General features: G+C 41.6%; 1 protein-coding gene across 6 annotated transcripts in view; it reads left to right on the plus strand.

The window, feature by feature from the left end:
• HMG20A (high mobility group 20A) overlaps nucleotides 1-5,482 on the plus strand; it is a 35,285-nt gene extending 29,803 nt beyond the window's left edge. For all 6 annotated transcript variants that reach the window (XM_084293631.1, XM_084293635.1, XM_084293632.1 and 3 more), the window contains one exon: nucleotides 753-5,482. The gene's annotated coding sequence lies outside the window, so the exon portion shown is untranslated. The remainder of the gene's footprint in view (nucleotides 1-752) is intronic.
• Nucleotides 5,483-27,767: the final 22,285 nt, after the last annotated feature.

A 27,767-nucleotide genomic window follows, 5' to 3' on the forward strand; every position in this document is an offset into this window, starting at 1 on the left:
GCTATTTTCATTATACAAATATGTACATATGACTGGATATGATGATCTAGTAATTCATAGGGCTCTTAGCGATGTTCACTTGGCAATTGCTTTGTGACAAAATATGAAAAGGGAAGAAGGTTGGGCTTTGTAGGTGTAAATATTAAAATATATATATATATATATAGGGCATCCATATAAGAAGGAGAAGCTTTAGTTAGAACGATTCAGCTGGCATCTGATAAAATCGAATCAGCAGACAGTGATTGTTTTCCCACTGCATATGAATTATATTCTCCTAAATGTGATCTCTATCAGCCAAATGGTCTATTTGAGGTTGAGACACATTACAAATGAATTTCATGAAAAAATTTATTCGTTAAGATACTCTTGAGTACACTGTACTTCACAGAACTGATGTGGTGTTTTCTGGTGGCTCAGGTGCTTTGTATTTACTGACAATTTGACTATACTGGTCAATGTTTTTTTTTCCTGGACTGCATGGTAAAGAGAATTTATTTGCGCAATCATTGTATTGTAAAAAAAAAAAAAAAAAAAAATGTATTCAGCATGCTGCTCTTTGACTGGAAGTAGAAATCCAGTTGTAAAATCAAGGGTTGTTATTTTGAGATTGTTCTGTGTCTATAGGTTTCTGTGATATTCTTCCTAATAATTGTGCTTTCTGATAAATCATTTACAAAAAAGGCATGATGTCCTACTTAATCCTGACAGCCTGTACTCCTCTAACGTTTATCTTTCTGTTTCGTATGCAGGTCTCGTGACCCAGGGATGGTTTACAAAATTTCTTTGGCCAGTGTGGAATAAGAAGCCATGAGAGAAAAAGACTAGGGGTGGGAGGCAGAACTGCAGGTTTATGCTGATTCCTGCCTCTGTGGTTTGTCAGTGGGACAAACAGATCAATGTTTAGCCACAGATACCACCCACTAAACATTTTGGAACTGCCCTCTGTGTAAACCTTTAAGAGCATGTGAATTCTGTGCAATCTTCATTTTTTTTTTTATTTTGCTGGGTGTGTGCGTGGCTACATTCTGTGGACTTGCTGACTATGGAGATGAAATCTGTGAAATTAAGTTAGCTTGTGTATTGTAGTCATGACTTTGTGTTACATTGCTTGATGTCTTCTAGTGTTTTATAGTTTGTTTTCATGTTTATCTTGTAGCTTAACCTTCCTCGATTTTAGTTTTTTTGATCTTTTTGTATGATACTTGCAGTACTGGATAGCAGCGCTTGTGTTCTTTGCTATAATAGGCAGTCTTCCTTGGTGCACTGTCTCGTCCTATCCTGTCTGCCGTGTTTATGTAAAGTATTCTTCAGCAGAATCCTTTTTTTTTTTTTTTTTCCTGTTAGCCTGCAGCTTCTACAATGTGAGATTGCTCCTTGTTTGTGACTGGCTATGGTTGGTTCTTTGTGACTCAATTCCCCTCTGGACTTCTTCCCTCTCCCTCTCTTCAAGCACCTCTCTTGCACACAGCAACCTGCTCTTCTATGCAGATCCACTGTTCTCTCTTGAAAATGTTTGGTGGAATGTTTTACTACCACCCAGGTCATTGATAATCGAGGTAGAAAGTGAAGAGTTAGCTCTTCTCAGTTGGACGGAATCCTCCATTTAAGACTAAAACAAAACAACATTTGTCTTTGTTATGTTGCTCACTCTAATTGTCTGCTTACTTTCTGAGAGAATGATCTCATGGTGAGAGCAGTATTCTGTTAAAAAAAAAGAATGGGTGGGGGAAATTGCTTTTTTTCCTGCCCTTCTGAAATCAGTGCTGGGAAGCAGTGTGCCTGGAAGCAGCACATGTATATTTGCATGAATTATTATATCAGAGAAGGATGTTAGCAGCTAGACCCACATTGCAGCCCAGAGATTTCTACATTACAGTGCGTGATTTTCAACTTCCGTACAGCTGAAGTACAGCCTGTGGAGCCTTACAGCATTCAGCCTGTTATGTTCCAGTGTGACCTAAATGTCCTTTCACTTGCATCACGTACAACCTCACATGCTAGAGATTGTAATATTACTGAGTTACGGCTGCAGCTCTTGTCAAAGATGGCACCTACTGTCTGCACTAACTTATGCAAATCATTTGCTGCCCTTTGGTTCCTGTCAAATTGCTAATTCAGACTGTGGTTGAGCACCTGGTGGACATCTATGGGCTTTATGGTAATGACGGAAACATGCTTTCTTCCACATGACAATCTCCTTGTTCCTCCTTCAGAAATCTTTACGGATTTCCCTGCTATGAATTGGAGATTGCTTTCATTACTTGAATTCATTGCAGTCAGGATTGCTTTTGTGCATCTGTAATGTGAGTATTCGAAGATTAAACAGCAGTTTCTTCTTTCCCACGCTATATACATGGACTTCATGCTTGCCTGAAGCCATCTCCAGGTATGACCTTGTATGTCAGGTCTCTGCTTACTTCTGGGCTCATTGCTGTAGCCAGGCAGCAAGGATTTCCATGTATATTCAAGTCTTCCTTCAGGGAGGAAACTCCTTTCTCTTGTCTTCAGGCTCATTTTCAAGACTTCACAAAAAGAAACCTCGATTTGCTGAGTTGGATCACCATTATTTTCTGTAGCATGGACAACACCAACTGAAGTTGACACGAACTATTTTAGTGGATTCTATAACAAACATGTGGGGGAAAAAATCTTCAGGATTGATGTCTCCAGAAGAAGCACCCATACCTTTAATCTGAGCGTGTTTTGCTTTGCAGCATCAGTGACAGTTTATTTTCATTTAAATGAGGCCAAAACAGACTGCATAGGCAAAAGTTTGGAAATGAAATTCTAAAGCTGTCTGTGACATCTTATCCAAAACCTAGAGTTTCATCCCATAAAGATTGCAGAAATTGGTATGTAGTGTGATAGTAGGATGCAAGTCCAAGCTGTTGCATATACATTCCATAAATAAGGTATGGGTGGCTGCAGGCTGCCTTTGCTTATATAAATTCAATACAGCTCTCAGCTTGTGGCATACTGCTAATATGTCATTCTGTTGAGTAGCATGTAAGTGTTCTTGGACAGGAGATTTAATAACATTAGTTGGGAGCTTGAGAGATCTTTTGCTTTTTCCCCACAAGGAAGGAGGGATGGTGGTATACCCGTCTGTGGAAAGAGTAATTTCTTGGTCACCACTCATACAACGGATGTTTTGTCTCATCGAGATGCTTCTTATTTACACTGTTAAACCTTATAGAAATGTTTTTTGTCTTTCCAGTGTTCTCTAAGTGTCTTTTCAGTTTACATTTTTCAGTGTTGGCTGATTTGGAGAAGAAATAAAAAAACAATGCTGGTGTCAAGGAGAGGAACAGGATAAAGTACTTTCATCACTTAAAGAAATGTTAAGAGAAATATATGAAAAAATAATGCATTTCTTGGATAAATGTGTTTGGAATTATTGAGATGCCAAGTTTTCTGTAAAATGTTTTTGTAATTAAACTTTTGGAGTCCTTTTGTTCTTAAGAAGGTGATGTGCTGGTTGGACACTTGCTTCATTAAAATTGTTCAACATTGAATCCATTCTGATTCAATTTTAAGTGCATTTTCATGAAAACTATTAATAGTATTGCTTTCTTGCCTGATAGACTGTCAACTCCATGTTAATCTTTGAAAAGTAATATTAGATATGCTCCTTCCCCCTCTCCATCCCATGTGCATCTCCCTCTGAAACAGCTAAAGCAGGTAGTTTGTAGTGATGAAAGCTTTTGAGATTGTTTATAAATAATTATCAGGCTCCTTTCTGTCATCATCTGTTCCCAACTTGAGTAAATTTCCTAGGATGTCAGGAACCTCTCAGTCTTTGACATCTTTGTCCTCCTCTGAACTCCCTGATTTCTCACCACCATGTTTGTTTTCCCTTCTTTTAAGGACCACATATATCATGTGTGCTGCTCACCAATTAATTTTGTTTTCCCAATTGATTTCTGCCATGCATCTTTCCTTTTGCTTGCTGAGCATGGAGCCAAACTGTAAACTTATGAAAATTGTACTTTGAGTGTTTGTCCTCTACAGTGGAGGAGTTTGAATGATTTCTGCCTGCACTGGTGCACCTTCTGAGTTTGCGGTGCTGTAAGCAACGATGTTTTTGTGTTACTTTTCTGGTCACATCTCAATTTGATTGCTAAATTAATGCCTGGTATTTTTGTATACTAAGACAATTCAGTTGCATCTTCTGCAGCCTGGGACGAACTGCTTATTTAGGTTTATTATGCTTTGGACATGTTGCAGAACACTAATTATGAAATGATAAACATACCAAAAATAGGAATATAACGAAGTCCCCAGTATGAATATGGCCACTGTGACACTATAGCTATACCAGAGCTAGAGATGGTGGTAGCAAAATTGGGGCATACCTGTGTAAAAAAAAAAAAAAAAAAAAAAAAAAAAAAAAAAAGGCAAGTTCAATATAAGACAGAGAACTGCTTCCTTTCTAACCTTTAGTGCTGTATGTGGCATTGTGAGCAGGTGGTGGTCAGTGACGCTCAATTTAAGATGTAGTCTTAAATTAAGACAATTCCAGTTTACTCTGCTGCCACTCAATTAACTGATAGTTAATAATCATTTAAGGGAAGTGAAGGGGATTTAAGTTTTTGGATACTTTTAAGAGGAAAAAGTAACTTCCTTATTCTGCAGGCAGATTAATATATTTAGAGTTTGAAATGAGAGCCTGTTTTGTGTCAACTGCTTCAATTCAGTTGGATCCTTCAGAGTTAGTAGCGTACTTGGGCTCATCATTTACTTCTCCCACAGAATTTTCTGCTTGTGAACAATGAATAGTTTTGCTGCTTCCTTCTTCCTCATTGCTCATACTTCTGAGTTTTATAGGTTTTAGAACATCTTGATTATATTCAAGATTTGTCATCTTAATTGCAAGGTCTGGGGACTCCATACTGCACCATTTTGGTATGTGGAAAGTATCCACATCCATTAGGTAATCCAAGGACCAACATTTATGAAATATGACTTACGGGTTCCATTAATAAACTTGCCATTCTTATTTTGTTGGCTGGTTTTTATCATTTGTTGAGTAGACACTGATGGTTTGTGTATCTGAAGATATGGGAAATTGGAGTTTGGGGGCTTTTGACAAGTGAAGCTTTGAAGCTTGTATCTAGCCAAGTAGCTGGCCTGTCTTATTGCTACGAACTGACATATGGAGACCTGTACAATGTTAGCTTTTAATATATATACCAGAGTTTAGAATATTTGTATCAAAGTAATGGCAAACAGATGCAGCTAGGATATTGTGATACACAATTTTGGAAGGAAGGAAGGAGAAGGTGACTTTACAAATCAGACTAGATATAAAAACACAGGGCTTCTTACTCTAATGTTTTATAAGCTACAGCTGAGTGAAAAAAAGTTTGCTGATGGCAGTTGTCACTGAACTATGGTTAGTTTGTGGTCTCCGTTTTGAAGTTGTGTTGGGAGGGAGATGGGCTGGATGGTATTATATTCTCTCATTTTCTATCTTTGGCTTATGTTTCACCCTGGTATAAGGACAAATGCAACACAGATTTTTCATGTTTGCATCTTATTTGTAGTTACAAAGCAGTGTTCAGACAACTCTAGCTTTTAAAAAAAAAAATAAATCAGTGTTCACTTTACGCTATGCCAATTTTATTTGCATGTGTACTCTACTAAACAGAACTTAGTGCTGAAATGTGATTCGTTCTGTCAATTATTTAATGAAGTGTTGAAGTAGTGTTTGAAAAGATCTGCCTGGAGTTGGAGGAGCAGAGAAAAAATGGAGGAGAAGGGACTGCTTGTCCAGTTGAGAAGGATTTTAAGTCCTGATCCTGAAGTGCTTAGGCAGGCGGTCAGTATTCTGTTTGTGAATGGGTCCACTGAGTTGACTGGTCTTTCATGAAATCGACTTTCCAAATTGCTACATTATTGTTATAGACTGGAACAGAAAGAGAAATGAAAACACCCCAAAACCCCGTAATTATTTATTCAATGAGAATATGTTTAAGAAAGTACCAAACCCAGTAACTCATTAATAGGATTTGAAGCCCTTGTATGTTGCTAATTAGATATGTTGCTCTATTTAGAATCATTTTCCTTCATCTCCATCTGGTATCTAGGTTTGTGTCTTCAGAGAGTAAGCCCCCATCCTCCTCTGTAAGCGTAAATAAATAATTCACTGATATCAGAAACTGTTCTACATAGCAAAATTGCCCTAGCTTGCATAGGGAAAAAGATTTTCTGGGGAAAGAGTGTAATAGTACAATGGGACTATGAATGGCCAGTTGGAGGCTCTGGTGGCTTGAGTAGTGACATGAGACATGTCATTTTTGCAATACCAGAAGAGAAGCTGTTTTACATTAGAGATGAAAATACAGCTTTTGCTGAGGAATTGTGTCCATTTTTCTAACTTGTGTGGCAGGTTGCTGCCTAATGAATCAATCAGCTCTTCAATTTTTTTTTTAACCCATCTGGAAAGCAAAGTTTTGATTAAAGAATTGAGAAACTCTCTGGTCATAATAAACAGTAAACCTTAATTCTCCTGCTGTTACGTGGAAAAGATTCCAGCTGATCACAAGCACAACTTTTGTAGGAAAAGGAAGTGAAAGGAATCATGAAAGATGTGTGATACTTACTCTTCCAGGCTTACTAGCAAGCATACATTTAATTTGAATATCATAAGTACAAATATTTAAGCAATTTATTAGAATTCATTCTCAATGTGCATGTTTACTTAGGCCTGGCAAAAGGATTCTGGTGCTTATTTTTTATTTTAAATATTTATATATAGAGTTCTGCCTGTCCAAATTCTTGGTTGATATATATTGGTCTGTCTTCTTGAGCTGAGTAGAATTATATCAGCTGAATAGCTGGCTGTCTGGGAATTGGGAAGAGGTATATTTTTCAGTTGAAGTTGTAGTACCATGGGATTTCCCTCTCATATGGGCAGTTTTAATTTTATTAAATCTGTTCTAGTGTTAGTCAAGAAAGAATTCCCTCATCTAATTTACTTCAAATAATATTGCTTAAGCCCAGGACGCTTGCAGAGAAATCTCAAGCTGAAAATTTAAGCTATAAACATACCATTTCAACCCCTCACCTTTCAAAACAAATGTTAACAACTGCATTAGTATTGTAATTCTCCTCAGAGGAGATTTCTTTTTTTCCTGTATGGTACTTCAAGTTCCTGCCTCGGTTGTTTTTGTTTTTTTCATGTTGGAAGAGAGGTAAACTACTCGAGCAGGGGCAAGAGATGCACAAGTGTATTAGAAGTGCAAGCCAGTAGGGAAGGTGAGCCCAGGAGAGTGAAAGGCTCTGGAAAACTCTTGACACCTTTCTCAGAAAGGACTGTTTGGTTTGTTTTTTTAGCATTGATGCTGTATGTGCTCTGAGACATGCTGTCTTCCTTGTCTGTAAGTATGGATTATGGAGTATTGACAGACCTAAAATCTTCAGAGGACAGTTATAGCACTTGTACAGAAGAAGTGCCTCTGTTCTTATAGAGGAAATGCAGCTGTATGCAAGCATGTCTTTCAGACACATGCTATGGACCTGATAAGCAGAAGGGAAGGCTGTCATTTTTCTTCTGCATGCTAGCATTAATAATGGGTGGCCCTGGCATATGTAAATGCAGAGTCAAGTTCTTTTTACAAGATGTGAGTAAGAATTCTCTTCCACCACACCCCCTTAAAAATCTGTTTCTGTTAAAGGAGATTTTATAGGATAAGGACTGCGGGAATAAGAGGATAAAGGAATAGAACTTGCATTTATTCTTGAAGGTTGTGTTTACCTACTGCAGTACAGAAATGGCTGAGTTCTTAGCCTCAGTGAGTTTGGATTCAGAACTGACAGTTTCAGACATTCTTGAAGTGCTTTTGAGCAGAAAAAGTAGCAAGTGTGAAAATGGAATTCTAGCTGCACCCTAGTTTCAGGATTTCACAGCTATGTGGTAAATGTACATTTCCAGATGTCTGAAATAACTATCCATGTTAGGAAAAAAAGCCATTTTGTACTGGGGGAAGCAGTGCCTCCTCATGGTAGTTCTTGGTATCTCAGGATGAAAATAAAAAGGCTTAGTAATGGAAGCCAGAGAGCTTGTATGTGAAAACTGAAGTCAGTTCTGTGGTTTTGTTATAGGCAAATGGTAGTATCTTCAATTGTTTTGTTCGTTTCATGCTGTTACATCGTCCTTTTCCTATTGTGCTTTGAGGGCTGGTCAGGGTAGAAGCAGTGCAGAAAACATTCCTGTGTTACAAGGCCGTTTTGTTAGGGCAAATAAAACACGAACTCAGTTTACAAGTCTTTGGAGTTGTCATTCTGACAGCAAGGAATGACTGATAAAGGCTACCAGTTGGCTAAAGCTGATACTGTGTGTTGGCTGATCTGTAAAATCAGCACAGCTGGCTTCTCTAGCTTCCTAGCTAGCAGGAGCTGTGAAAATGTAATTCTATGTAATGGAAGCTTTGGAGTTGTTGGTATTTACATAGTTTTGTGTCTCCGCAGAGTTGGTTTTCATTGTGGGAGCCTGCTATAGCCTCATACTTAGACAGCAGTGCCAGAACTGGGGAGCTAGAGCATATGCAGCATGGTGTAGCTGCTTCCTGAAGATATTACTGCAGCCAAGAACATCCCTGCCTATTTGTGAGCTTTGCTAACTTGTCAAAATAGTAGAAAACTACCCAGACTTTTCATTGCTGAATGTTTTCTGTTATTTTATGAATAGGGTGAGCTTATGAGATCTGACAAGCACTGGAGTTTAAAAAAGATCAGAGGAGAGAAGGGGGATCAGGAACTCCTTTCTGGCAGGTACCTTGTTTTTATTTTTGGTTCATTGCATTTCATGAAACTGTACACTGAAATAATATGGGAGCACCAACCGTAGAAAACCATCCACTTCTCAGCATCTAAAGTCGCCAGTAAGTATATGACAATGTAAATGAATCTAAATCCTGACTTCTGTTCTGGTCCCCTTAGCTGTATGATTTCTCCTCTTTGTGTTAAACTGATGCAGCTTAGAGGCAGTTAAAATTAAGTGCCCCTGCCAACACAGTTTTCTTGTGGAGAAAAAGTGTTTTTTCAGTGAATTTCATTGAAGAACCAAATGAATATGGAAGGGGCCCACAATTACTGCAGTATAGGAAGTTTTTAGAAAATATAAAACTATAGAAATACTTCAAATTATTTTTTGTGTGTGAATTGGGGGCAACAGACGAACCCAGCAATAATGTGATACTCCCTAGTACCGATTTTGAAACCAGGCTAAGATACTAAAAAAATGAACTGAAGGTATAAAATCAAGATGGGGGACACATACAACAAGATCACATTACTGATAAATAAATAAATTCTTGACTTTCTCCCTTTGGGTATGTGTTCAGATATAAAAAGTGTTTATGTCAGAATATGTTATGTTTATCATGCTTTAAAGAATGCATTCTTTTTTACCTTGTAGGAATTCCTAATGGAATTCATTTCTAAACATCTCAGTTTTTTAAAACTCTAAGTCAGTAGAACTGATGTATTTTATCCATACAGCTTTTACAGGGATAGCTTAATCTGGGCACGTCCATACCTTGAATTGAAAGGCTGTTGTATTTAATAGGGTGATAACTAAGTTTATTCTCTGGGATTTGTGCAGTGATTTCCTTTCCTGCAAAAGGAGCAATATGAACCCTAACAACCCTAACCCTAATTATGACTCAAACTCAACACCTACGCTTCCACTTTCTCCCATCAAAAAGTGCTCACAAGTGAAGCCTTTTAGTAGACCTGATCTCCTTTGGGGAGCCTTTACACAACCCCACACACAACAGCACTCTGCGCTTTCTCGCTTTCCAAAAAACCCTAACCATAACCCTAACCCTAATTATGACCCTAAAAAGCATGTATGTTGCCGGTTTCTCCCATCAAAAAGTGCTCCCAACAGAAGCCTTTTTCAAGAAACAATGTTGTGTTGTTACAATAGGTGTTTACACAGTGTAAAATTCCACTAATCTTGCATATTCAAAAGTGGTGGTACAGGCATGAGAATAGCACAGAAGTAAGGAGTATGTTAGGAAGATAAGGAAAAGGTCCCATTGTCCCAAAATAGGGAGGATAGATAAGAAAAACAGGACAAGCACTGTGAAATCAGTAAAAACAGAAATTACATAGTAGAAGGAAATAAGAAAAAGGAGAAATTAACGGTTGGTCAAATAAAATTGTATGTATGTGATATAGAAGGGAGTCAAGTGGATCATGAACTTGTAGTACTCAGCCAATGAGGAAACAAGAGAAACTGGGTGTCAGGTAATAGGGAATATGAGGTTATGGTAAATGTTCACTGTGTGCTCCTGCTTGCAGGATGCCTGCCGTTGGAACCGCGAATAAAATAGCTTCACAGAAGATCCGGTCTGAAGAAAATTGTTGAGACTTTTTCTCACAATCTAGGGACTTGTCTGGGATCTTGTTGACTATCAGAGAGTTCTTGCCACCATGGACAGGAAGGTGCACCCCACAGATGTCAGGTGTCCCGTCGGAGGTGGTATGTTGTCTTGGTATGGCTGACGAAGGACCAAGGCTGTTAATCTGGAGACAGACTCTGCGAAGCACTGGGGAGGAGGGAGGCCACTACAGACACACCACAGGCACGGGGATAACTGCTGATAACCCCGACCAGGAAATTCTCTGCACGGACCAAGGAAAGGCAAACTTTACTGTGTTGCTTCAGGGTGGGTTCGGGGACTCTCTTGAGGGGAGAGTGAATGAGACACTTTCAGTGTGAAGCAAGAATGGAGTCCCAGTCTGTGGTGCCATAGTCATGCGAGGGGTGCAGCCGGAGATGGACAAAGTGAAATATAGATGAGTGAAAGAGGGTCTTAGGCGTTTCTGCTTGTTGAGACACTGCTTTTTCTCTCTCCAAACACCAACAACTGTAAATCTAATTATGACTCCAAGAAAACATGTAAGTCACCACATTGTCGCATCAAAAGGTGCTCACAACAGAAGCCTTTGGGTATGCCTGCATTCCCTTTGGGAGCCTTTATGCAGCCTCACATACAACAGGACTCTGTGCTTTCTCTCCTTCCAACCGACCCTAAATGTCACTCTAAACAGTAAGCCTAACCCTAAAGAGGACCCTAAAAAGCACGTATGGCACCACTTTCTCCCATCAAAAAGTGCTTCTAAGTTCAGGTGTACCTTTGGGTACACCTGAACTTCCCTGGGGAGCCTTTACATAACCCCACATGCAACTGCACTTTCTCTCTTTCCAAACAATGCTAAATGTAATCCTAAACCTAACCCTAAATACGACCCTAAAAAACACGTATGTCGCCACTTTCTCCCACCAAAAAATGCTCCCAACTTTCAGTACACCTGAACTCTTTCGGGGAGCCTTTATGCAACCCCACACACAAAACAACTCTGTGCTTTCTCTCCTTCCAAACAACACCTAAACATAACCCTAACCCTAATGAGAACCCTAAAAAACAAATATGGCGCCAGTTTTTCCCACCACGAAGTGCTTCTAGTGGAAGCCTTTGGGTACACCTGCACTCCCTTTGAGAGCCTTTATGCGACCCCACACACAACAGGACTCTGCGCTTTCTCTCTTTCCAAATCCTAGCAACTGTAACCCTAACCCCTTTGCTTCCTTTGTGAGTACTTTTATCCTGGTATATAGAGAGATGGCACTGGTTCATTTTTTTTTTTATATTTCTTTGATGAGTTTGATATAAAACTAATGCAGAGCAGATGAAATTCCTTAGTTGATTAGGTCACTTGCTTTTTGCTTTTTAATTTCTTCATTCATCCAAATGGATAATGTTTGCTCATTTCATTTACATACAGCTGCCCGTTAAAAGTGGCTGCCTCTTATCCACCAGCGTTGTCTAGGAAAAATTGCTGTGTTCCAAATAAGCATCTATAGGCATTATTCTGCTTAAGCATCTACATCTAATGGTTGTTTTGGATATTTGTTAGAACATTAGGGTTTAATAATAGTATTTACTTTTTAGTCTTTTTATTGTTCGTGAAGATAGATTTGTGATATTTTTTTTTTCCTGTTTGAACTGTTCTCCTTAATATTGTTCAATACTTTAATTGTCTTATTTTCATTAGTAATGGCATCCATGTGAGGAAGTGGTGGCAGAGGTCTTGTGTAGTCTTCTGAAAATGGTCCTTTTCTGTTTGTATGTTATAGCAGTCAAAACATACCAGGAGGTATAGTGAATAAAAATTGAAGATAACTGAGTTGCAGAAGCCAGGAATAATCTTTTGACTGGGCTTGTTCACTTAGCCAGAAATTACAATCCACGTGAAAGTTTTAATCATTTTGAGGCAGAAAAGTAGTGTCTGGTCATATATTTATTGCCTAAATACTTGACTTTGGTGTGGATGCACTGTTGAAAAGAAGTTATGAAATATAAACACATATGGCCACACAGTCTCCTACATGATTTATCAGTTTAGAAAGTGATTTTTAGCATATTATTGAGCACTGTCTTGTCTCATCCTTTCCAGAAGCTGCATAGTAAATACCATACAGAGAAGTTTTCAGGATTGTAAATCCACCCGTTTCCACAATCAATATCTTCTGTCCATTGGGCTACATAATTTCTTCTGAATTTCAGTCTTGCTGCTCCTCACTTGGCTCGGTGTAAAGTGCATTTCCACTTCTTTTTTGAAGATGTAGCAGCACATCATTTGTTCTAAACAGGATTTAACTACACGGAACATGGTTACTCAGTGCCGTTTCAGCTTGGGAAAGAGTGGTTCTGCTAGGAAACTTGTGTTGCAATTAGTAGCTGGTCATCATCCTGGGATGACAGAGCTGTGTATAAAAGAAAACCAGACAGTCTAAATGACCTTCTCCCACCTTTTGCCTTCTGCACAAGGGGGAGTTCACAGGTGAGAACTTGTTTTATTAACTCAGTATGAAGCTGGAAGAAGAGGAGAGAAGAGGATAAAACAGATCAGATTTAGGTCATCGGTAGATAGAGAGATGGTTCAGTTGCTGCCCGTGAAGGAAAGATTGCCATCAGCTCCAGGTTTCCCAAGAGATATTGTTTGCTGAGCTTCTGTGATGAGACAGTTCAGAGCTAGTGTCAGTCTGGATGCTTCATTAGTTTAAATGTCTGGTTTTGGGAGGCATGTTCTCAAGCAAAGGCTTCTAAATATAAAATAGCCTTGTGAAGTTTTTATCTTATGAATATTCACTTATTGAATTTACATTTTGTTTTTCATCTGTAAGCTTCCAGAACAGAGCCTTACACAGAGGACAGCCCTCCCCTCCTGTCTGTCTGAATAAACTCTGGAAAATATTTTTGTGAAAGTGGTACCTTGTTGTTTTACGTTTCCATACTCTTTAGTTAATTTCTTTCAGAACACTTTGAAGATCCAGCCGTTGTCACAGGCAAGCTCTAATAACCTAGGACTCAAGCAGAATTTTGCTCTTATGTTCATCCTTGAATGTGCCAGTGGTGGACATGCAGGTGCAACTGATAATGCAATTTGACCTTGAGAGCCTGAGATTATTAGGGAAGCTCTTTTCTGTATAGCAAGTTCTTGATAAATTTGGGAGAAAGCAAATGCATCTGATGCGTGCTTGTCAGACATCAGGAGTGGATGGTCTGGAACTGCAGGGAGGACCATCTCTTAGGATGGAGGGCTATCACTAAAACTAGCAAAGATACCTACCTTCTTTATTTCAACCATGGTTGTCACCATGCTTCATGACCTCTTCTGAGAACAATAGCTATTGCAGTTGGTCCTGTGCATACACTGAAATGATTCTTAAAAGACTAGAGGACATAAATAAGGGTATGCATTCTTCACAGCCTCCCTCTCCCTAAAACCCTTGGATGCTTGATTGCTTCTAGACAGAAGATTTTGTTATTCTTTTCTCATTTTTGTTTCCAGTTATGTATGGAGTTATTTCCTAATATGGATTAATATGGTGGCTAGTGGAACTCAATTGATGCAGTGGCTCCAAAAAAAGACTTTTAGCCAGTAGATTCTAATTAAAGCAACTTTTGTTTTGTTTTGTTTTGTTTTTCCCCAGAAGAGAGAAAAAAATCCTTCAAAGAGCTCACTTGCTTTGTATCAGATGAATATATATGCAATAATTTGCCAGCCTGATAGAGACAGAAGTTGAAATATGCTTGGAGCAGTTATATTCAACCGTATGTAAGCACTGGCACTACCCGGAGCTTATTTCTCCCACAAGGTGATATTCCCACCGTGTAATTTTGCTGCTTCCTGCCGTAGGCAGTATTAGGGAGAATGTGTCTGAAAATTTGTCAAAATGGCTTTCTGTCAGAAGATTGCATTTTAGTTGTGCCCATGGGGAAAAGTGCATAGATTTACTTGAAAATTCACAATTCTTGGGTTTGACCAGCTTAAGTTTTCAGGGCAAGTCCATATGCCCGATTGCAGAAGCACTGCATTTACAAATCCTACCCTCAGGTTCTCTAGGGAGGATGTTTCTTTGATCTTCCAATTTTATCCGTGTGTCTAGTTTCTCAAGCAGAGGGGGAGGAGAGGAGCTTTTCCTGGTACAACTCTCTTTTGCGGAGGGAAAAACAAACAAAAGAGGTTGAAAATTATGAGAAATTTCTTCTCAGAGTGGTTAGACATTGGAACAGGTTGCCCAGGGAAGTGGTGAAGTCACCGTCGCTGGAGGTGTTTAATGAAAAGGTAGATGTGGTACTTAGGGACGTGGCTTAGTGGGCAATATTGGTGGTAGGTGTACAGTTGGACTAGATGATCTTGGAGGTCTTTTCCAACCTTTGATTCTATGAAAAGAACCTCAACCCACTACAAACATTGTTTTATTAAATCTAACTACCAAAATTTCACATGTATGGTAGTGACCAAAGTTGGGTGCAACCATGAAGACAGTGGGAAGGGGTCTAGGCTGAAATAAAGGAGCTGAACTGCAATGATGTGACATGGACCGGACTGTTCATTTTACACCCTGCGTTTAATTGGGGGTGGGGGTGGGGGAATTACCTTGTCTCTAAACATCTCCCATCCAAATCTGCCTTGTGATGTCAGACTGGGAAATCACTGCTTAGGAGAACAAAGAGACATTGCAAATGCAGCTTCTGTTCCAGGTGCCAAGAACATTTTGGAAAGAAAATTTCTTCTGTGTGAGTAAATCTGTTTAAGAAGCCTGACCAATTTAACTCATTGCCTGACCCACAGCCATCCTCAGCAGGAGAGGAAGATGGAATGGATGAATTGCAGCTAACACCTAGTACCCTCAAGACTTGATAGAAAAATGTGCTAGGAAAGTATACAGGCGTCTCAGTAATGCAGGAGTATACAGGAATCTCTGGTTTTGTTTGTTTGTTTTTTGTTTGTTTGTTTGTTTTTGGTTGTTTGGTTGGTTGTTTTTTTCCCCTCTATAACTGCCCCAGAACAGCCCTCCATAATTCCTTACTCTTACTGTCCTAAATACTAAAGAGCCTGTTAGTCCCAGTTTGGAGCATTTGGGGGCTCTGTTCAAGGGAATTGTACCCTGTCACTCCCTACAGAGCACGATGAGTTATACCGCTGAAAATCCTTCCTTTCCAACATCCCCTGGTTGTTTAAAACAAACAAAAACAGCAATACCCTTTCCCTGTTTCTCTCTGCTCCCTTGGACCTAGGCTGGCTGTATCTGTGAAGCCCCAAACCTGTAAGTGATGCTGTTTGCCTGTCTGTCAGGGAAGCTTTTTAAATCTGAGTGTAAAATGAGACTCCTACAGCAGTAAACAGAGCGATCATATACCTCCTTTGAAGTTACCATTTAAATAACCTCCAGGGCTTCACTAATGCAGGAAGCGAGCAAGAGGAAATAATTCCTTCCTTCTCCTCCTCCTCTTCAGCTCCCCTCTCTGAAGCAGGAAAATGAAAAATGAATTCTCTGGCAGAGGAGGGACACTGGATTTCATGGTGTTGCAGAAGAGATGAATGGCTCTCACTTGCAGCTTAGTTAATGAGTCAGCACGTTCATTCAGGGACACAATTTATTAACCCATAAACACTGCAGATGATGGTGTTATCACTGTGATAAAGTATTTTTAATTTGCTGTATAATTTATAAGGTAGTTGCTACATCAGAGGGGAGCCTGTGTCTGTTCATGTGTCCAGGTCCTGGGCTGATCCTAGGAAAGGAAGTGAGGACCTAAGAAATAAAAAGGGAGGGGTCCCAGCAGAATTATAGGAACAGAGCTGGCTGCAGACCACTTTTTGCTGTTTCTCTGTCCCTGTGGGTTTTGCTGGTGCTGCTGATTCCAGAAAGGGGATGGATGTCTGTGTCCAGGCCTCCAGTTCTGCACATCAATTGATGCTTGGACTTTCCTGAAGATACATACACATAGCAAGGGTGTAAACGAGCGTGCACAACATCTGACAGCACCACGGGTATTCAGTGCTGTGCTGCAAAGGAGGTCCTGAATGGGATGCTGCTGTTGTGATGTGGATGGCGGCATTACGTGTTCCTGATATTATAGCGTGGTCTTCTCTGGGGCTGTTGCCTTACACCTACCAAACAGGAGCACAGCTTTCTGCATCCTTTGCAGTTAGCATGTGCAGCAATGCTGCAATGGGACAGCATTCCAGAGGGACAGCAGGTTTACACAGTGCTGGAGGGATTGAGACTAAGATAGCGAGGACCCTGGAGCAGTAGCACTCTTAATTGCCTGGGTGTTACATGTTTGCCAGGTAGTTTAAGTAGTCAATAGGTAAATGAGTTCACTTCTTTGTTAAGTGATTTTTTAAATAGTAAGATTTGTTCAAATAATTAAGTAGTGTAGCCTATTAACTGGAGAATGCCCTAAGGACATCTCCCGAGTAAGTCTGAATCTTACCAAGCTGCCTGAGGTCAATTTCTCCTGGGATCAAAGGATGCAGTACTCACAGTTCCTGTGTTTTCAGTCTGTTCTTAATCACCTGTTTGGGGCTTATCTTTCGTAAGGAAAAAATATGTTCGTGCCTGAACATGTTACTACCTGACTTTGGCCTGACTGAAAACATTGGGAGTTTCCAAGGCAATTATACCTATGCTAATCATAATTTTCTGCTTAGTCTAGGGGTATCTGTCCTTATGTCTGTGTTGATGTTGAGTTGCTGAACAATTTGATTAGGTGCTTTGAATAAGCTGTGTAATTATGCCACAGATATTCCTGATGCATACATTATTTTCATTATCTGAGTTATCACCACCCATTGTTACTGTTGTAGTGCAGTAATGTTTAAAGGCTGCTATTAGAACTGGAGCTCCATTGTGCTAGGTATTGCACAGACATTTACTAAGCTGCAATCTCTGTCCTGGAAAGATTACAGCTTTATTGTACTGATGTACAACAGCCCATTATATGAATTATTTCACGTAACGTCACTGAGGTTGGAAAGCTCTGCTAGTAAGGGATTAGCTGACTCCGTATGCCCAGAGAGGAAACCACCATGGTGCTACCAGCATAGAGCACCTGACTGCTGCTGTGTTGTTTTTTATTTTGTTTTGTTTTTTAATCGTGGGGCTCTGTTGCCTTACTCTGACAACTTGTAGCTCTGTCAGCTTCCCATTGTCTATGGGATGGGAGTGGGCCCTATAGCACCAAGTGGGAGCAGTTGCTGTATAGTCTGGCTTGTCTCCTTCTGGTTTTAATATATCCACTAATCTCAAGACAGGGAAGGGGTTGCCCAGGAAGGTGACGGAATCACCATCCCTGGGGGGAAGGGGGGGGGGGTTAAGGTTGGATGTGGTGCTTAGGGACATGGTTTTCTGGGTAATATTGGTGGTAGGGTGACAGTTGGACCAGATGATCTTGGAGGTCTTCTCCAGCCTTACTGATTCTATGATTTTCTTAGTCTAATGCAAGAGTGATTCTGCCTTACTGGGGCATCTCTTGGCTCTCCGGGGCTTTGTTGGATGGCAGTTGTAATTTATCTACCAGGTCTGAGCCAGCCATAATCTTAGTTTTTGTTGTTGTTCTACTTTTATTTTATTTATTTAATTAGACAAGCCATCCCTTCAGCTAAGGAGATATTTTTGTGCCAGCAGAAGGCAGCATCAGATCTCAAAGTAGCACCAGCCTCATTGGTGCCAGTTTCTGGTGAGCCTCCTGCTGCCTATCTCTCAGCCACTTGATTTACTTTCCTCCCAGCAAATCTACCGTAAGTTCTGTCTGATCCCTTCCAGAGGTTCTCTCTTGTCACCTGCCCATTTTAGTTCAGCAGTGATAATCACACCTGGATTTTTGTAGTCTCCCTGTTCAAATGAGGCCTTATAGCTTGAGGTGCACAGTCCAGGGAAAGAGCAGGAGGTTGGTCTTCTCCCATGGTCTTCTTCCAGCTAGCTCCTGGACAGTCTGCACAGTTCTCAGACACTGAATGTAAGACAAGTGTCAGGCATTGTCAGTATTGTAGCCCTTCTTGATATGTGGTTTTAAGTGTTGCATGGAGTAAAAATACATATAGTAAAAGGGTTTCTGGTAAAGGCAAGACATTTCCCACTTAAATTCACTGTTTCCACAAAAAAAGAACAGCAACAACAACAAAAATAGGGTGCTCAAAATAGTTCTGTGGGTTCCATAGTGGAAATGGCCTAGCAGATCCTTTAACCCATGAAGACAGCAGTGATCCTGAGTCCACCTTTGTCCTTATTCTTTGAGCGTTGCCAGTTCTGAGGCTTGTTGGACAGCATCTAGGAAGCAGTGCTTTGAAGTGTGCTTGGAATTGGCTGCCTCTGCCTTTTCAGCGAGTCCTCCTGAGGGTAGAAGATTAGAGCCAGGCCATCCTTTCATATCTGCAGCATCGGTTTCTTTTTTATCAAATGCATTTTACTGCAAGGTGAATTCTTTCCCAGCTTTTTGTACTTCACCAGATTCCCTTGACCTTGAGCCAGTCAATGATGAATCGTATGAGTCCCCATTGAAAACACTGCAGAAGCCAGAGGAATGCCAGCCTCACTGTGTAGCACATAAAGTCAAAATATTTTAAGCCCAAGACTGATGGGTATGATTCTTCCATTTCAATCTGCACCTTCAGATTAAAAAGCTGTTAAAAGCTTCAATTTGTCTTGATGCATCTGCTGCTTCATGCCCAATGAATGACATGTATAGGACTGGAGGGTATGGGTAGGAAGAGGATGTTTTCTGATAAATGTATCTGATGGTATTTTATGTTCAAGTAAAAAAATAAAAAAAATAAATAAAAGCCTGTTATAGAAAATGATTCATCTGTTAGAGAGACTGCTGGAACAGCATCTAGTACTCCTCTGGCTGAGGTACAAGTAATGTCTAAAAAGACTATGGCCCACTAACACATGCAAAGTTACCTTTTCCTTCTGCCTCTTAGTTGCATTTCCCTCTGCTGTGCTAAGACTATGTTAGATTGCAACTGCAAAATACAACCTCGTAATATGTTATGTATTAGACCTCTTATTAATTCTGTAATTCTTTTGTACAGTTTTGTAGCTATGTGACTCAATATGCAAAGCGTTTATATGAAAAACTATAAAGTTATTGGTATTTTTCTGTGTTAAAGGTTCAATGAGTCAAATTCTGTGCTGAGGGGAATCAATGATTTGATACAAATTTATTGGTATTAGAATGAGGATTTCCGGAGTAAACTGTGAGGCTATAAACATATTCAAAGACATATCTGGTAGAGCAAGTCTGTAAAACCTTTGAAATGATACAAATTCATAAATATTAGGTTTCTTCCTGTCAGACTACTGTGATCTGTGGTGGCACCAGCGTTAGGAGGAGGAGAGGTGCAAAGGCTACAAAAGGCAAATATTATTTCTGGAAATGGATGGTGGGATTTGGATCTGCTCTTAGCAAGCATGAAATTTTGGGAGTGAGGCCAAGTGCTATTTCCAGAGTTTGAGGATGACCCATGACTTGAATTAAGGGCTTGAATTTGATTTAGTTTAAATCTGAGGCTGAACTTAGTTGGCATCTTCTGGTTGGGATTCTAGGAAATCAAACCCTCACTGAAGCTTTGTTACTGAAGAAAAATTTTGTTTTCAAATACTGGTAGGAAATCGAATGCTTTTGAACCATCTTCCAACAAGAAAAAGAAAGAACCCAAACTGGTGACATTTAGATCTGACCTCAGTACCCTCATTTCTCCTGCATTTTGGACCTGGGGAAGGAGGAAGGAGAAGAGAAAGAGAGCTCTGGCAAATAGAAATTCAATTGGTTTAATATACAGACTATTTTGCTGCAGTCTAACTGGAGCCTCTTATTAAGAATCTGATGGTATTTCTAAACAGGGAGAGCTACTCCCTAGGAGGGGGCAATCTCCAATCATACACTAACATTGCTTTTGACATATTTATGACTCCAATAAAATCTCCCATCTGGTATATTTTAAAATAAAATTGAAAATTTATCACTTTCCTTTAGCTGGTTTGTCGTTCTCCCCGAGAGAAGATAGCCAGGCTGAGATTATTGCATCGGCAGTCTGTCAGCTGAAGTTAGGCTGAGGTGTGATTTAAATTTCAATACTTTCCATATTACAGCTGTCTGGGGTGGGGAAATTACAAGGAGGAAAGCAAAGAATCTGTTATTTGTATACATTAGTCTCCCCTGATTTGTTTCTTTTTTTTTTTTTTTTTTTTTTTTTTCTTTTTCCTAGCTGGGGCACATGGGCATTACCCCCCATTTCTCTGGATTTTCACAACCTTGGCTTGGTCAGAGATGCTTGCAAGAGGATGAAGCAGAACCTGAGTGTCGTCTCTCCTGTTGCTCCACTGTTAGGCCAGGCTACGACAGCAGGAAGAGATTTTTCTCCATATGAGGTACACGGCAAGTTTATGGCATTTATACAGCTTACAGAGCTGGTCTTAAAGAGACTGTGATCTCTAGGAGAGCAGAGCTAAGCCGTGTCATTTCCCTGACAAAGGACCAAGGGAGAGAGGTGGGTGGCATTTTGTGTGTGTAAGCAAGTCTAGCCATCTCGGCAAAGCAGTAGATGTCTCTGGAGGCAGGAGTAAACATGCTTTGGATGTGCTTGCATGTTTCTAAGCCTTTATGATGAGTTTAGGCCAGGTTCTTTAAATGGCATGCGACAGGTAAATGAATCACCTGCCACAGGATTTCTGAGTGTCTGTAGCTGAAATAGGTCAGGGACTTGAAGCAGCTGAAGCTGAGTCCAGGCCAGAAATCTGGCCCCTAATGCATCACTGGGATTTCACATGCAGCGCGTTTTGGATGGAACCTGTGGAACAGAGATGACACATGAATAAGGTGCTTCCTAGCAAAATTGTTTGCAAATCTTTCTGAAGTGGAAGGCTGTCTCTTCACCTTTTGGGGCCCGGGGGTTTTCTGCCTCATCCTTTTAACTGATAATAGAGTTGTGCCCACCTGGCTGGTGGCATTGCCCACATCTGATTAGATGCGTTTGTTCCTGTCACATCAGCTGAGTGTTCAGTTATCCAAGATCTTGTCCCCCTTTATTCCCTTCAATTGCTTCACTGCTTACACTGTGACCGGAGCTGCAGTGAACTTGTGACCAGTGTCCTTCACTGCAGTCACAGCAGTAAGGCTGGAGGGCAGTGGTGATCGCAGCCTTCACAGGGGCATCTCAGTAACTTCCCCCTGCTGTAAACTCTGAGCCCAGGTTCCCCCACCGAGGGGAGAAATGATGAACCTTCAAATGGTCTCTTGGCTGGTGCAGTGGTGTGACAGTCCTGTGACAGTCCTGACACAGCAGCCTGGGTAGTTGGAGGTCTGTAGCTGGCTCTGGGGAATTAAACCCAGCAATGTTTGTGCTCACTTTGGGAGAGAATTAAATGCTATTAGTGGTTTACAAACTGTAGGTGTTGAACCTATGTGGGGCCCACTGGGACCTCAAACCCACTGTTCTATGTACTGTGGTGTGCCCCACAGGGAAAGTGCAAACCAGTGCATTAGGGTTATTAAATGAAACCTACACTTAAGACGCATGAATTTTCTGCAGAGCGCATATAAACCTCTTGTGCACGAGCTGTGGATTTGTGCAGCGTGGTTTGGTTTTCTGAAGTGTGCACTTTGAGCTCATGTGCAGTGGGCTTTTCTGTGTATTTCTGCAGGTGAACATATGCTTAAGGATCTGCCCCTGTGCATTGAGTACTTAGTTAATGTATGGATAATTGTTTTGTAAGCACTGTATTTACGGCGCTGTGCTTTCTCCAGCGTACGCGTTGTGTGCATACAACACACAAGTGTCACGTCATTTGACTGTTCTATTTTCCTGTCTTCTGGACTGAACAATTGAGGGTGTTTTTGGAGTGCATCGGATGTATTATTTCCTTTCACAGCAATTGTACATTTGCTAATGTCAAATTTATTCTGAATTGTAGACTGGCACAGCTCTCAATTGGATAGACCAAGATCTTTGTTGCACAGAATGGACGGATGTTTTATTTGCATGCTCAGTGTATGTGTATTCCGAAAGCACACACGCTTTTGTTGTCTGCAGAAATAGCAGGTGCTTCACACTGAAAATAACCTGTGTTGTAAATGTTTGTGAAGGTGGGGGTTATAGCATTTATGCTCAGAGCCTGCAACAAAAGTGTATTTTATCTCTAAAAATCAGCGTGCTCTGTGTTATGGTTGTGCAGCGTAAGCACATATTTTCCTTCATTTGCTGGCAGAGTTACAGAAGTGTTGAGTCTTCATATTGTTAAAATAACAGAAGAGTTGTCCACATATTTTCTAATTTTTTAAAATATCCTCCAGCTTCTGTGGTTTAAATTTCTAAGCGTCTGTCCAAGAGATATATGTCAAAACATCAGGAAGGATATTTAGGCAGTTATGTCAGTGGAATGGAGCAAGGTTGTGAGTTAATGCTTTTCTGATGCAATAGAAAAGGGAAAATGGTGAAAAAGAGCCACAAATAAAATATAAAATGAACAAGATCAACCAAGGTAAAGTTGAGGTTTGTTCTTAAATTGGAGGCATCTACAACAAAAGAATTCAGATGACTATATTCCTATTTTATGCCATCCGGTGATCACGTCGTCCTGTCCCAGACCTCACAGCCTCTCGGGTCAGTCCCCAGGAATCAGGAAGGATGACGTAGTGCTTCCAGCCTTGGTCCTTCCTCTTTGGCTGTCCTGCCCGGTAGTCAGGTGCCTTGAAAAGGAGTTAAGGCCTTCATTATCCCACCATTTCTTTTCAATGACATTTTAAAGAGCTGACACAGAGTAGGCATGATTGAAGCACCTGCTGCTTTTCTCTGTAATTACCCAGTTTCCTTGTTGGGGCTGAAATTATTGCCCTGCAAGAGTGCAACGTCCCTATTATCACGTAAGAGCCAAACACAAACCTGTCTGGCTGCAGCTGGCACCATTCCACGTAAAGACAAAAATGATTTTCCTTGGCTGCTGGGCTATACTGCAGGGTACCCGAGCCCAGATTAAAGTGGTAGAGCTGGAGGGGAGGTGATGTGTGGCTTGAGATGCTTCTCAGACTGTAATTAGTCCTCTAACAGCCTTTGATGTGGATTAGCTGACTGGAGGCCTTGCCTGTAGCCAGAGGTAGGAGTAGGAGAGCACAGCCAGGATCTAAAAGAGGCAAACCTGAGAAAAATTAAGAACGGGTTCAAGTCACAGCAGTCAAGTGATGGTTGAGGAAAAGTCCTGGTTGTTGGACACATTCTGCAGCATTGGCTTCTTAGAAGGTGTCCAAAGAGGGTCTGCAGCCATTGCCAAGGGAACTGTGTCTGGAGATATGGGAAAACATGAAAGTAGGAACAGTTAACACTTCTTGGCCTTTTTTGCAAAAGGCAGGAGCATGCCAGGGATTGTGTGAGACCCCAGAGGGAGCTGACAGGGATTCTTGTAGTATTTGTTGCCCAGCTGCTATTTTGACTTCAAATCCATAAGAATCAACAAATAACAAGGCCTGGAGCTTGAGTACTGTCCCCTGAGCTGAGTTCTCTGTCTCCACCTGATTCTAAATTGAGCTCCAAGACAGCTGCAGGAGCGTTAGCCAGTGAATGTGCAGAGTGAGAGAAGGAAGGAAAGAACAGGGGGATTAGGCTGAAGGATCACTGCAGTAAATGACTTCCATGCTCAGAGAGCTCGAAAGCCCTTTGTAATAAAGGAGAAGGCAAAACCAGATTCCGTGTAGCCTCTGAGCCACGTGGATAAACCTTAGCTCAGCCCAGTGGGTTTTTGTGGAGCTCAGCTCTCACCCAGCCGCCTGCCCCTCGCTTCCCACTCCCCTTAGCAACATGGGCTGCCTCTCCCCTGCCTCCTCTCCCTCCAGCATTTTGTGACAGGCATGGAAACCCTGGGATCCCTGATGCTGGAATGGCATTTGGGCCTAGCTGGAATTGTTTATAAGCACAGAGCTTTGATGCTGTCTCCAAAGCCTCTGGAGAGCTGAGCAGGGCTATTTTTCATGTGATGCTTTTGGAGAATGTTATGGGAAAAGGTCAAGGGACATAGTGGGAATGGGTAGGTCACATACTCATTGGTTTAGGGCACCGCGACAACATTGCTTCTTTAAGATCTCAGAGCCTGCTTTGTAAAAATAAGCACCTCTCACTGAGCTGCCTGGGAAAGAAGAGGGGCATGTCTCCTGCAGGCGGATGTTCACAGCCTTCTCTGGGTTTGTTCTCTTGCCTTGGCAGTTGCTGCATCTGAGTGTCCCTGTGAACCAGACAGATCTCTCAGACTGTTCAGCATTTTAAAAAGCTTCCTTGCTTACCACTTTGACCTTTGTAAGACAAGGAGAAATTCTATACAAGCAGGGGCTGCCTTCTGCCCCTGGCACCCTGTGTGGCTGTCCTTCAGCGGGGTCTGGGCGCAGCGCTGCAGAGTCCATTGGTCCATCCTTGTGTCCTCCATGCTGGGTCTGTGGGCAAAAAGAGCTCCAGGATGGAGCTATTTGACACCCCCCCACCCCCCCTTTTTTATTTTACGTGCTGTCTTTACTCGTTTAAATCTGGGATGAGGAGCAGTCTATCAAGGATTGTCCTCCCTTTCTTCCTCCCTGATGCACGCTGCCACACTGCAGATAACAGGCTGGGTGCGGGGCCTGTGTGAAGGAGCAGGAAGCAGAGGGGTGAGGTACAAGTCATTTACATTGGAAGCAGAAGCTGAATGTGCATTTCCTTACTCTGTTGCCATCAATCACTCAAATTTCCTGTACACTGTGGAATAGAGGAGTAGAGTTTGCTCATTCCCCATTTCCCCCAGGAATGGAAGCACTCATTTGTTTCACTGTCTAGAAGTGCTGATCGCTCATATTTGTTTTTTTCCGACGCGTGCCGTTCAGAAGCTGACCTTTTCAGCTTCTTCCTTCTTGGCCTTTGGAAATATCTTCAGATCTCTGGCAGACCTGGAGAATCTCACTGGTGCTCTGTCTCTGTTAAGGGACAGAAAGACGCTGCTGCAGTAACAGAGAAGCCCACAGCCTTTAGAACAGGTGCTTTATTGCAGAACGCTGGCAAATACCCCATGTTCTCCACAAAGCTCGTTGTTTTAACTTGTTCCTGTGATCTTGCATCCAATACAGCATAGTGAGGGCCAAGCCCTGCTTGTCATTGGAAACCATTGCACGACTATTCTATGGGACTAACAAATCTGTTGAGAGAAAGTTACAATTATGTGGAAGAGAGAGACCAGCATGTGTTCACTTTACTTACAGTGTATCTCTGCTGGAAGGCACGGGGACAGTAGCAGAAACATAGAGCATGGGACTGGGAAAAAATTAGAGGGAGAGAAAAAGGAGAAACAGAAGCAGAAGAAAGAGTAGGACAAACAGGAAACTGAATTAAAAGTTGTCTGACTCTTTTCATAGCAAGTAGCATAAATGCAATAAGCATGGAAGACAGCCCTGCCTACTGAAGAGGCAGAATATAAGAAATGACCCCTGTGTGTGTGTTTATGATAATGTGTGGCATACATCTGTGGGTTTTAGATGGTGTCTGGTCTCTGATTAAGAAGGAATGCCTTCCTATTATTTAACAATCTCTAATTAGCCATATTCTCATTCCACAGAGGAGTTGACAATTCCTTTGTGGGTGCACTCAGGCAATGGCCAGTTCTGGAGACACAGCAAACCAAAGGGACGGGGTGCTATAAAGCTCTTGTGTGACTTTGGCGTCTCTTGGCATCCCTGGGAAGCTTGGTTATGGCATGGTATCTCTGCAGCTTCCCTGGCGTGGCTGGGAGAGATGTACTGGTAGGGTTCAGTTCAATTACTGTGACAAAGGAGCTGATGAGGCTCTGTGTCCTTGGAACACAGTCGTGGCCTGGAAATTTTTATGGGCTGTGCGGGGCTGAAACCCCATTCCCTTGGGTTGTGAGCTCAGCAGCTTTTGAGCTCAGCCATTGTGGGTCTGGGCAGAACCCACAGGGGAGTCCTGTCAGGGAAAACCCAAGGGCTGGAAGGAAATGTTGCTGATGACTCAATAGGCAGAGCTCTTCCCTCTGTTGATGTTGGAGCTGATCCACACAGACACGTCCCTCCATAATTACCTACTGGTTGCTTGAAGTTCATGCTTTTTAACCACTGGCATTCTCGTTTGCAGTCCACACACCCAGACGTGTGATGCTGGAATCCATACACGAGCCTGGGTACTGCATCGATGCTTGCAGGCTCTGAGAAGAAAGGACGTGTTTGCCTCCGGGAAGAGGTGTGTTTGCCCATGCATGCACGTGTTATTGAGCCTGTACGGATGCTCTGACTGCAGGAGGTGATGTCAGGTGGCAGTGGTTTGGTGTTTGGGGGTGGGTGTGGGGCGGTTAGGTAGTGTGGATGGGGGAAGGGATGGAATGGGATGACAAAACATCATGACAGAGGGAGAAAAATCTCAGCTGTGTCCCACATTAAGCAACAGAGACCCTTAGTGGTCACCCGGCGTAAAACACAGTGCTGTGTGACGGATTGCTTTTTTTTTTTTTTTTTTTTTTTTTTTGCATTTGCTCATTTCAGACATGAATTCCTGTAATAACTTGAACTTCAGAAACAAAAAGACGTTCAATTTCAATTGTTTTAACTGCTCTGAAATAATTTCACTTCTGTTTTTTTCTGGGTTCTTAATGGTCTGTTTTGAAATGAGGAGGTGTTTTGTGAAACTGACACATTTTCAATCCCTATTGATCACCATATGATATTGCTGTATTTCAAGCAGCATCACAACAACTGTGTTCTAAGAATGCTTCAGATATTTTAGGGAATTTACTTCACCTGGTTTTGTGCTTCCATCCAGGCACACTGACTACCTCGCCTCTTCTTCCCTGCTTCTACCAGCCTGGTGTCAGAGTGAAACTGAATTTGGTGAATTAGCTGGCTGGATCTGCAACACCCTCATGCACCCTGCTAGCAAATGCACAGATAATCTGACAAATATTGCTGTTCCTAGAGGAGTTATTTCGATGTGATTAGCCTCTTTGCTGCGAGTGGCAGGGGGGTCAGCCTACCCACACACTCCCGGGAGGCCTACTGGCGTGTGGGCCTCTGATGGCTCTCAGTCTCTCTGGAACGACTTAGGAAATAACCAGCATCAGGAAAATCATCCCAACTCCAAGGCTTTTTATGGGGTTTGCTCACTGTCATCTCGGTGGTCAGAGACTGCTGCCCTTCAGGTGACCTCTTGTCAGGCTGGCAATCAGGCAGGATGGGCTGCACATCTCAGAGGGGTGGCTCATTAGGGGTAAGCCACTTTAGGTAAACCACGTGGGGATGTGGAAAACAAGGATAATGGTCTGACTTACCTTTGCAAAGAGCTTAGAGAGCTGGGCTGACAAGCGTTTTGAAAGAGCTATACCCTGTTACAGCGACACTGCCTTTGCCTGCCCCCACCGCCAAGCTTCAGCACAGGCA

The sequence above is a fragment of the Netta rufina genome (genome assembly GCF_964035555.1).
Source record: "Netta rufina genome assembly, chromosome: 11".
NCBI lineage: Eukaryota > Metazoa > Chordata > Aves > Anseriformes > Anatidae > Netta > Netta rufina.